The sequence below is a fragment of the Cyanistes caeruleus genome, chromosome 5, assembly GCF_971803275.1.
Source record: "Cyanistes caeruleus chromosome 5, bCyaCae1.hap1.1, whole genome shotgun sequence".
NCBI lineage: Eukaryota > Metazoa > Chordata > Aves > Passeriformes > Paridae > Cyanistes > Cyanistes caeruleus.
The window spans coordinates 1,688,408-1,700,752 of record NC_141705.1 but is presented as its reverse complement, the minus strand read 5'-3'; positions in this window follow the sequence as shown (position 1 = coordinate 1,700,752).

Sequence of the window (12,345 nt, the reverse complement as noted above, 5' to 3'; positions counted from 1 at the left end):
TTTTGTGCGTTGTTACGCGACCGGGTTGGGAACAGCTGCGCTGCAGCAAAGATGCAAATAGAAAATAAAATAAAGTAAAATAAAGTAAAGTAAAATAAAATAAAATAAAATAAATTAAAATAAAATAAAATAAAATAAAATAAAAATTAAAATGAAATAAAATAAAATAAAATAAAATAAAATAAAATAAAATAAAATAAAATAAAATAAAATAAAATAATAAAAAAGATAAAGTAAAATTAAAATAAAAATAAAATTAAAAATAATGGAAATAAATAAAAATAATTAGAATAAAAAATAAAATAAAGAATAAAATAAGAATAAATTTAAAGAAATTAAATAGAATTAAAAATAAAATAAAATAAAAAATAAAAAATAGAATAAAATAAAAAATAAAATTAAAAATAGAATAAAAATTAAAATAAAAAAATAAAATAAGAAATAAAGAAAAAAGAAAAGAAAATAGAAATAAGCCACACTGATTAAAACTGGATGTGAAGGTGGAGCTGTTCTTTTGTGGCAGTCGTTTCTTGGCCACAGATCTTGGGATCTGTGGGATTGTGAGCGTTGACTGCGGGGATTTTGGGAATCTGGTGCGAATCCTCTCACGGCTTCATGGAACTGCAAAAGGGAAATGAATCTTCAATGGGCGTTAACGTCCCCAAGCACCCCGGTCTGCCACAAAATCCCAGTAACAGAGGGATCCCATCCCATCCCATCCCATCCCATCCCACCCCATCCCACCCCATCCCATGGATCCCATCCCATCCCATCCCACCCCATCCCATCCCATCCCGCCCCCAGCACGATCCCTGAGTCCCTGCAGTTGTTGTTGACAGGGGAAATCCAGGCCAGGCCGGAGATCTGAGGGAGCCGCTGGATCTGGCACCGGGACAATTCCCTGGATTTATCCCGGATCCCCCCGGGGAGTTTTGCTCCCCCAAGGCAATGAATGGCCGAGCCAGAGGTGGGAATCCCGTGCCAGGATTTTAAGGAGCCTTTCCTATAAATATTTCTCTTTCAGCTTAGGATCAAGGCAGGCCTTGCTCCGATGGAAAAGAGGGAGAATCCGGGGAAATCCATTTGTTTTCCCATTTAAGCGAAACCACACATCCCTGTAATTATAAGCAGCGTCCTCTGGCAAACATATCCTGGGTTTTTTTTGCTGGAATTATTTATGTCCTGCGAGTGGGAATTGCACAGCCCCCAACTCCTGGTTCCCATTTGTGGCTAAAAAAAAATCCGGGAAACAACTGGAAAACAATTGGATTTATGGTTTGTCTGAACATCTGTAGGATCACGCTGGAGCTGGCGGTTGGAAAAGGAATTTTTCCCAGTTTTTTCCCAAATTTGGGATGTTTTAGGGGTGATGGTTTGAGGGCTTTTGTTGTTTCGGGGGGTTTCTAGGGTTGGGGTTTTTTTTCCTGGAAAATCCAGCTGGTGGCAGAGGTTGTTCTGGGAAAATTCCAGAAAGAGGAGAAGGATGGATATTGTCAGCGTGTGATGTGAATGAGGAATTCAGGGAGGAAAAATTCATGGAAAAGCAGAGGTGCCTGCAGGGTTTTCCCACAGAATATGGGAATGGGTGACAGGAACACCTCAGAATCCCGGGAAGTGCCCAAGGCCAGGCTGGATTTTGGGATTTGGAGCAACCTGGGGTAGGGAAGTGTCCATGAACATGGATGGTGGGATGGGATTTAAGGTCATTTCCAAACCAAAAAAGTCTGGGATTCTGGAGCTCCAAACCAAAAAAGTCTGGGATTCTGGAGCTCCTCTGCTCTGGGAGAGCTGGGAAAGTTCCACAGGCTGTTCCAAATCCCAAATCCTGAGCTGCCTTTATTGGGATGTGGGGAGAATCCAAGGAAAGTGACAGCACCTGGGAATGCTGGGGCTGCCCCAAATCCCTGGGAATGTCCAAGGCCAGGGCTTGGATCCAGCTGGGATAGGGGAAAGTCCCTGCCCATGCATGGGGTGGGAATGGGATGGGATTGAAGGTCCATTCCCACCCAAACCATTCCAGGATTCTGGGGTCCCTCTGCTCTGGGAGAGCTGGGAATGTTCCCCTGGAGAAGGGCAAAATGCAGGGAATGCTGAGAGTCCCTGCAGGGGCTCCAGGAGAGCTGGAGAGGGACTGGGGCCAAGGGCTGCAGGGCCAGGAGCCAGGGAATGGCTTCCAGTGGGAAAGGGGAGATTGGGCTGGGATCTTGGCAAGGAATTCCTGCCTGGGCTGCAATTCCCACATTTCCCATGGCTGCCCCTGGATCCCTGGGAATGCCCAAGGCCAGGTTGGATCCAGCTGGGATCATGTCCCTGCCCATGGATGCGGTGGGAATGGGATGGGATTTCAGGCTGGGATTGGCAGGGAAACAGACAAACTCTCCAGGTTTTAGAAAGTCGTGGAATACGGAATCATCAAAATCCAGGAATTCCGGGAACACTTCAGGGTTTGGAAGTGAATGGAAGCTTTTCCTTTGAGGGAGATTTTGGGAATGGAAATGGAGAAATTCCACTCAGGTCGTGCTGAGGTAAAAGCAGAATCCCTCTGGAATTTTCAGCCAGATCCCGTCTCTTTTCCCCCTGGAAGCTGCTCCCGGCACCACCTGGATCCCAGAAATTTCCTCACGGAGTCAAGGACTGGGAACAAAGTCTGCAAGGCTGGGTTTTCCTGGGTCGTTCCAAAGGAATCCCCAGTTTATCCCAGAGAATCGGGATGAAAGCATTGGACAGCAATCCCAATTTCCTGGAAAAGCTGAGCTGGGAATGTGAGGATTCCTTCTGTTCAAAATTATTATTATTATTATTATTATTATTATTATTATTATTATTATTATTATTATTATTGTTATTATTATTATTATTAGTAGTAGTAGTAGTAGTAATAGTAATATTAGTAGTAGTAGCATTAGTAGTAGCATTAGTAGTAGCATTAGTTTTATTAGTATTATTAATATTAGCATTAGCATTAGCATTAGTATTATTTTATTATTATATTATATTATATTATATTATATTATATTATATTATATTATATTATATTATATTATATTATATTATATTATATTATATTATATTATATTATATTATATTATATTATATTTCACTAATTATTATTATTAATATTAACAATAAATATTATTTTATCCATGCTTATAAATAATAATTAATTAGTAGTGATATACTTAATAAAAGTAATAATATTTTCTCCATACTTATAAATAATATTAATCTGTAATATAATAATAGTACTAATAGTAATAATAAAAACAATTATTTTATCCATTCTTATAAATAATAGAAATAATAAAAATTAAAATAATGAAAATAATAAAAATATAAATAATAATAATAATAATAGTAATAATAATAATAATAGAATTATCCTGCTTATTTCTAATAGTCATAATAATAATAATTATAATAATGATAATAATTATAATAGCAATAACAGCAACAAAAAGAAGTAATAATAGTAATAATAATAATGTCATCAATGGTTATCTATGATAATAATAATAATAATAATAATAATAATAATAATAATAATAATTATAATAATAATAATAATAACGTCATCCTTGGTTGTCTATGATAATAATAAAAATAAGTATCAACAATAAAAATTTTATCCATGCTTATAAGTAATAATAGAAATAATAAAAATGAAAATTAAAATAATGGAAATATAAATAATAGTAATATAATAGTAATAACAATAGCGTTATCTTACTTATCTACAATAATGATAGTAATGAGAATGATAATAATTATAATAATGATAATGATTAAATTAATTTTATTACTAATTGTAATAATAATGATAATAATTATAATAATGGTAATAATAGTAATAGAAATATTAATAATATTAATATTTATAATTATCATTAATATTTATTCTTAATAATATTTATTCTTAATAATATAATAATATAATAATATTATATAATGATAATGATAGTAGTAATAATAGTAGTAATAGTAGTAATAGTAGTAATAGTAGTAATAGTAGTAGTAATAGTAATAGTAATAGTAATAGTAATAGTAATAGTAATAATAATAATAATAATAATAATAATAATAATAATAACCATCGTCATCATCCTGTTATCCATGGTTTTCCATGATCATTCCTTGGACACCGCACACAGCTGGGGTCGTGTGAGGATGGGAATCCAGGGATCCACGGCATCCATCCAATGGGAACGGGATTCTCCCGTCCAGTCCCACCAATCCATGCACCACCCCGTCCCTGCCTGCCAGAATTCCTTTGGAATTTTTCCAAAGCTTCTGCTTTTTCTGGGATCTCTTCCCTGCCTGTCCCACCCAAACCTCCGGTCCACCCCAAATCCCGGCGGAATGAGGTCACTTTTTTTGGGATGGGATTTCCAAGCATCCCTTTCTACCTGGTGACTCCATCAGGGCGGGGACGTCCGGCCCTGGCTCCGTTTGGATTTGGACAAGGAACAGCTGGAGACACCCAGATTTGAACAGTTCTAGGGATTTTCACCGGGATTTCTCGCCTTTGCTTTACTCCGGGGCACAGAAATTCCAAGTGATCCCAAATCTCCTTCCAGCAGCTCTCCAGTTCCATCTATTCCCAAATTCCATCTGTTTTACCCCCCTCATGGCTGGATTCTTATGCCTGCTGCTCTTTTCCCTGGAAAAGAAGAGCCCACACAACCTCTGGATTGTTTGGAAGTTCTCCCCATTCCCAGATTTTCATTGAGGAATGATTGATCATGGAAGAGATTACCATTCCAAACAGGAGCTCGACCCCATTCCAGGGAAATCAAAGCCATTGGGCCAGGGAGAGTTTATTGAGGAAAATAATCCAAATTTATTCCAAATTATTCCAATTATTGCCCAAAGCTCTTTCCCAGGAAAGCAGCTCCTGGATGCAGCCGGAATTCCAGCCGTGGCCACCTCCCCTCATCCCTTGGGAACACCGATAGCACATTCCCGGAAAACCTCGGGATCGGGGGGTGTTGTATCCTGTGGGAGCCAGGGTGGGGAATGTTTTCACATCAGCTCCAGGCTGGGCGGTGATTCCCAGGGAAAGGTGGGAAGTGACTTCACTTGGAGCACATTTCCCACCTTATCTGTGCCCAGGGATGAGAATTCCAGCCTGGAATTCCGGCTCTCTGCTCTTTCTCACAGGCTTTGATAAGGAAACCAAATCTTATCATTCCAAACCCCTTGGAAAAGACTTTTCATGGATTAATTTGGTTTAAATGAATTAAATTAATTGAAATGAATGAAATTTAAATGAATTTTAAATGAATTAAATTAATTGAAATTAACTAAAATTAATTAAAATTAACTAAAATTAATTGTATCAATTGAAATCAATTAAATGAATTTAAATTAACTGAAATTAATTGTATTAATTGAAATCAATTAAATTAATTTAAATTAACTGAAATTAATTAAATTAATTGAAAATAATTGAAAACAATTGAATTAATTGAATTAAGTAAATTAATTGAAATGAACTGAAATTAAGGAAAATAATTTATATTAATTAAATTAATTGGAAAGGATTGAAATGAGTTCAATTGATTGAAACTTATTAAATTAATTCAGTTAATTAAAAATTAATTTTTCAGTTGAGGGAGGTGAAGCACGGAGAGAGGAAGTGATTCCCACAGGGAATTCCCAAAACTTTCCCTCAGGAATTCTCCACGGGCTGGATTTCTGGGAAGGAAAGGGAATCTCCTTACAACGGAATGCATCTTCCAAAGGTGTGGATCCCGGGATTTATCAATCCATGGATTGATCAGGGATAAACAGCTGGAATTCGGAGCCCTTTCCCTGCCATTCCCACAAAATTCAGTGCTTCCAGCAAGTTGTCAAAATCCACAACTCATCCAAGACTTTTCCATCTCTTTTCCATCTCCCTCTGGCGCAGGATCCGGCAAACAGGGATGGAGAAGGAGCTGTGGCCACAAAACTGGGAATTTTTCTCGGGAATCTTTGGATAAGACATTTTTTTCTCTCCATTCCTTGGGAAAAGGGGCAGTGGAAGAGGGGAATTTCCCAGCTCCGGAAAAACACCAGGATATTGAACCATTTCTCCCACTTGAGATGAAGCAAAAGGAAAGAAAAATCTCCAAAAGCATTTGGAATCACAAACCTGTTGGATTCTGTGGAATTGCGTTTTAATTATTAGAGATTAATTAAAAATTCCGGTTTATCCTGATTACATCCGGTTTAAATTCCAAGGAAATGGGAGCAGAGAATGAAATTTAACATTTTATGGAAAAGGGAAAATATTGATCTTATATTTCAAATATTTTTCATGTGGAAAAGTCTCCCAAAGTCAACACAGCCTGGGGAAAAAAATATGGATATGGAGAAATTGGAACTTGGCAGCAAAAATATTGATTTAATTTAATTATAATGTTTAGGTAATTAACAGGTTAATTATCAGAGCCATAGGGTGGGAATGGAACTAAAATCGCCTCCCATTCCCACCCCATTCCATGGGCAGGGACAGCTCCCACCATCCCAGGTGGATCCAATCCCAATGTCCAGCCTGGCCTTGGACATTCCCAGGGATCCAGGAGCAGCCATGGGAAATGTGGGAATTGCAGCCCAGGCAGGAATTCCTTGCCAAGATCCCAGCCCAATCTCCCCTTTCCCACTGGAAGCCATTCCCTGGCTCCTGGCCCTGCAGCCCTTGGCCCCAGTCCCTCTCCAGCTCTCCTGGAGCCCCTGCAGGGACTCTCAGCATTCCCTGCATTTTGCCCTTCTCCAGGGGAACATTCCCAGCTTTCCCAGAGCTGAGGGGCTCCAGAATCCTGGAATGGTTTGTGTTGGAAAGGACCTCAAATCCCATCCCATTCCAGCCCCATCCATGGGCAGGGACAGCTCCCACTGTCCCAGGTGGATCCAATCCCATTGTCCAGCCTTTCCTTGGGCACTTCCAGGGATCCAGGGGCAGCCCCAGCATATCTGGGAATTCCATCCCAGCCCCTCCCCACCCTCCCAGCCAGGAATTCCTTCCCAAGATCCCACCAATTGTTGATTGATGCAGAATTCCATCCTCCACACCCCAAATCCATGGAGGAGAAGGAATTTCCCGGCTCAGTCCCTGATGGACACAGCCCCGGTTTTCCACCTGGAGCTTGGCCAGGATTTGGAATCCGCCCCTCCCTGTCCAAACCGACGTGAGGACAACAAATCCTTTCCTCATCTCTAATTCCTGGGATTCCATGAGCTCTCCTCTGTCTGAACTCCTTGGGAAAACCTCCAGGGCACGGCCCTGGCCGCGTTTCCGAAGGAATTTGCGGGATTATGTCGGACAGTTCCGGGCGAGCCGAGATCAAAGGGATCGGGTTGCAGGTTTAATAAATCCTAACGGGATGTGACAGCCGGGTCATTCCATGGTTTTGAGCTGCCAGGATGGATCGGAGGAAATGTCCCATTCCAGGAGGTTATTCCGGGATGAGGACGGAGGGTGGGGTTGGGTGTGGATTTTAGGGAATATTAGGAATTGGATAAACGGGAAGAGAATTCAAGACGAGCTGGGAAGGTGAATCAGATGGGAAGTTTGGTAGTTGGAATTCCGGATATTTGGAGCAGGGATGGGTTGGAAGAGGGGTGGATTGGAAAAGGGATCAGATGGAAGAGGGATTGGTTGGAGGAGAGATGGATTGGAAGAGGGATTGGAAGCGGGATTGGAACAGGGATTGGAGCAGGGATGGATTGGAGCATGGATGGATTGGAGCAGGATTGGAGAAGGGATTGGAGCAGGGATGGATTGGGAGCAGAGATGGATTGGGAGTGGGATTGGAACAGGGATGGAGCAGGGATGGAGCAGGGATGGATTGGAGCAGTCATGGATTGGAACAGGGATGGATTGGAAGTGGGATTGGAGCAGGGATGGATTGGGAGCAAGGATGGATTAGAGCAAGGATTGGAGCAGGGGTTGGAGCAGGGATGGACTGGGAGCAGGATTGGCGCAGGGATTGATTGGAGCAGGGATTGGGAGCAGGGATGGATTGGGAGTGGGATTGGAACAGGGATGGATTGGAGCAGGGATTGGAGCAGGGATGGATTGGAACAGGGATGGATTGGGAACGGGATTGGAGCAGGGATTGGGAACAGGGATTGGGAGCAGGGATGGATTGGAAACAGGGATGGATTGGGAGCAGGAATTGGGAACAGGGATGGATTGAAAACAGGGATGGATTTGGAGCAGGGATGGATTGGGAGCGGGATTTAGCAGGGATTGGGAGCAGGGATGGATTGGGAGCAGGATCTTTCCCAGCGCGCCATCTCCAGCAAAGTGCCGCTTCCAGCCTCGGTGCCAGTTTAGATCCAAAAATTGTCACTGAAACATTCCCTACCCAGGGAATATTTTATTATCCAGTGGCATCTCCAAAATTCCGAGGGGATACAGCGGACAAATTGGAATCTTTGGAGTGTTTGCATGGAATAACGATTTTATACACAGACCTCCAAGGCACCAACAGCACCTGGAAACAGCGGGAAGGATTCGGGATGTTGTGGATGGGGTCAGATGGGAGCAGTCCAGGACCCCCCATGCCCTGGGCTGATCTGTGGAAATTCTTCCCAGAAATCTCTGTATTCCCAACCCCAAATCCAGCCCAAATCCCAAACTAACTCCAACTTCTGGCAGGAAAATTAATTCCAACCCAAAACTGCATTTTTTTGATGGGCCAGGAAAAGCCTTTGGAATGTTTAAAAGGCCCAAATGATGGATTTTATCCTATTTGGTGATTCCACGGAGTTTTCCAAGGGAAAACAGCCCTGGAGAGGATGATCCAAATCCAGGATTTGGGCTCAGGAGCCGAACAATCAGCCAGCATTCCCTAATCTGACAGGAAGCTGTTGGTTTATGAGGAAAATAACCCAGGAATGAGATTCCCAGCAGTTTCCAGCTCCGGGATTCTCTTTTAGAGGGGAAAAGGTGAATTTATCCAAAAGGTGAATCATGACTGGAAAGAATTCCAAGAGGAAATAATTTCATGGATTGGCAGCTGCTGATAGTCAGGAGCTCAGATCCCGAAAAACCAACAACTCACGGATCCAACTCCGGCTCCTCAGCTCCGGCTTTTTCCCACCTTTCCACCCAGCCGTGGGGCGGGAAATCCACCAGAAGAACAAAAATATCCCGGTGCTTTGGGAAATGAATTCCTTAGGAAAACAAAGCAAACCTCTGGGATTAAATGGAATGAGCTGGTGAGAAATCCTGGGATTCCTCAAGGTTTTGACAGCCCCTTATCTTATCCGGCGGGATGGGAAAAACACGGAGCTGGAGCAGCTGTCACCGCAGGTGGGAAAAAGCAGGTAAGGAATTGGCTGGAAAAATGGAAAGATCAAAAAATCCAGACAATTCCGGAAAAAATACGGGAAGAAAGGATAAGGAGGACACGGAGAGGGCGATGGAGGGAAGCGGAAAATAGAGCAGCTCCTTTAGATTTGGAATTTTCCTCTGTGGTTCCAAAACCAAAAGCCAGACTTGAGGAATGACCTTGGTGAGGCCTTCCAGGAGCTGAGGAGGAGCAGGAAAAGGAGGGAGAAGGAATTTGAGGTGGGATGGAGGCACAGGAGCCAGGGAATGGCTTCCAATGGGAAAGGGGAGATTGGGCTGGGATCTTGGCAAGGAATTCCTGCAATTCCCACATTTGCTGGGGCTGCCCCTGGATCCCTGGGAATGCCCAAGGCCAGGTTGGACATTGGGATTGGATCCAGCTGGGATCCTGGGAGCTGTCCCTGGACATGGAATGAGATGAGTTTCAGGTCCTTTCCCACTCCAAGCATTCCATGGTTCCATGATTTTCTTCCCCGTGGTGAGCAGTGCCAGAGGAGCCCGGAGCGGTTTGAGGGATGTTTCCACACAAACATTTCTGGAGCGGTTGCAGAGCCAAGCCAACCTTTTCCCGGTTTTTGGAATCGCTCTGAACTTTCGGAGCCACTTCGGAGCACCAGAACCGCAGCAATTCCGGAGCTCCACACAAAACTGGGTGAAGACAAATCCCAAAAAAAGCTTTTTTTTTGGAGGAAAAGCAGCTCCGTGTGCCCAGCAGTGAGGGAAGGAAGGAGCTGCCAGCCAGACCTGGAGAGGAGGATCCAATCCAAGGAAGAGCAGCTGGGATTCCATGGAAATAACTCAGCCTCATCCCCAGGTGATGAAACAGCTGAATTCCAGCCCAGCTGATCCCGGAGCAGGGAATAAATCTGGGAAGTTCTCACTCCCTTTTTTTCTAGGCTGGGGGTGCAGCTGAGCCTGAAAAAGGGAAGATTTTTTTGGCAAGAAAGGATTTTTTTCCCATTTTTTTTTGCTGTTGGGAAGAAGCCAAAGGCTGAACGTCTCCATCCACAGCAGAGCCGGAGCAGACGGAGAGAGGGAAAAGGAAGGAAAAGGCAGAAGGGAGGGAAAGGAGATCCAGGAAAAAAATGAAATCAAATCTGGGAGGTGTGGAAAGGGAGAAAAAAGTGAGGGGGAAGGAATTGAAAGAGGGAGAAGATGGGAAGAGAAGGGAAAAGTGGAAAGGAGAAGGAGACTCCGGAAAAAAATGGGGGATGGGAAAGGGGAAGGAAAATGAGAGGAAAGAAATTTAAAGGGGAGATGTGAAGGAAGAAAGGGAATTGTGGAAAAAAGGGGGAGCAGCTGGTTTGGGAATTGTGACCAAAAAAAAGGGGGGAATAACTGATTTGGGAATTGTGGGAAGTTAAAACGTGGGAGAAGCTGTTTTGGGAATTGTGAAAGGGGAAAAGGAGGAGCAACCAGTTTGGGAATTTTGGGCAGGATAAAGGCGGGAGAAACTGATTTGGGAATTGTGGGCAGTGAAAAAGGGGGAACAGCCAGTTTGGGAATTCTTGGCAGGATAAAGGGGGGGAAAACTGATTTGGGAATTGTGGGAAGTGAAAAAGTGGGAGAAGCCAATGTGGGGATTCTGGGCAGGATAAGGGGGGAAACTGATTTGGGAGTTGTGGGAGATGAAAAAGTGGGAGAAGCTGTTTTGGGAAAGATTTGAGGTTACCAAACAGGAATTTCTCCCCAGAAATGTGGAGAAGGGCACAGGGAAGGAAGAGGGAGCAGGGAGCGAGGAATCAGTGTCCTTTAGCCTGGAAAATCCCTGGAATATCATCCAGCCCAACCTTGGGATGGACTGGGGAGAGCAGCGGGGCCGGATCCTTCCCCTTCCTTGGGAACCAGGAGAAGCTCCCTGGAGGTTTCCCTTCCAAAACGCTTTTTCCTCACGGCATTCCCGGCTCTGCTCCAGAGCATCCCCATCCCAACCCCTCCGCGCCATCCACGTGGAGCTGTTTGGAGAACAAACAATTCCCGAGCTCCGCTGCCCCGTTGGTGGCCCCCGGCCCTGCCTCCCACACGTGTGCGGGCCCCCGGGAATTCCTTCCCAAACAATCCCGGGATCGTGTCCTTTGGCTGCCCCGGAGTGACCCCCGCGAGCAGCGGAACGAAACGCTTCCCTTCCCATCTTTTTTCACGGATTCGCTCCGAGGAGAAGGGAAACGTGGAAAAAAAATCGCCGGCGGCAATCCAAAAAATAAATAAAAAAAAATAATAATCCAAAGCCCCACTGGAATATTTCCCTCCCTTGGGATCGGCATCCAAGTGGGAAAAATGGGATGGCATCCAGCTTGGAAAAGCCGTTATTTCTGGGACACAAACATCCAAGGGAGGTTTGGTTTGTTCTTCCCAGCAAAATCCAGCCGGGAAAGGGATGCTCGGGGCACCGGAGGGGACGGAAAATTGTGGGAAAAGCAAAGGGAATGTTTTTTTTTTTAATCTGGGATTGGACCCTGGAAAAGGTTTTTCCAAAGAGCTGAAACCAATCCCTGCTCCTCACATCTCCCTGGAAAAGGGTTTTTCCTGGATTTTTTTTTTCTCTGGATAAAACCCAGTCTCCAAGAAAGCTCAGAAATCTCCAGGTGAGGAAAAATTCCTTTGTTTTCCTCACCGGCTCCTTCCCGTCGTGGGAAATTCAGGGGAAAAAAATGAAAGCTGAGGGATAAATTCCCTTTCTTGCCGTGCTTTGCCTTGGAAAATTCCTTCCTCTGTTATGGGAGGTGGAAATTCCTCATGGAAAAATGCTCTTCCCTCATGGAAAACGAGTTTGGAGCAAGTTAGCAATGTGGGATCTTGGAATTACGGGGGGAATCGCTCAGGCCCAGCCTCAGGGACAGCCCCGACATTCCCAAGTTTCCACGACTGCTTGCTGGGATATTTCCAGGCTTTTTTTTTTTCCCAAATCCTTTCCTGGTGCAGCAGGAAGAGGCAAAAGCTGGAATTGAGCCAGAGGTTACAAACTTTAGGGAAAAAAGGTCTCATAAAGTTCTGCTAAAGCTCTG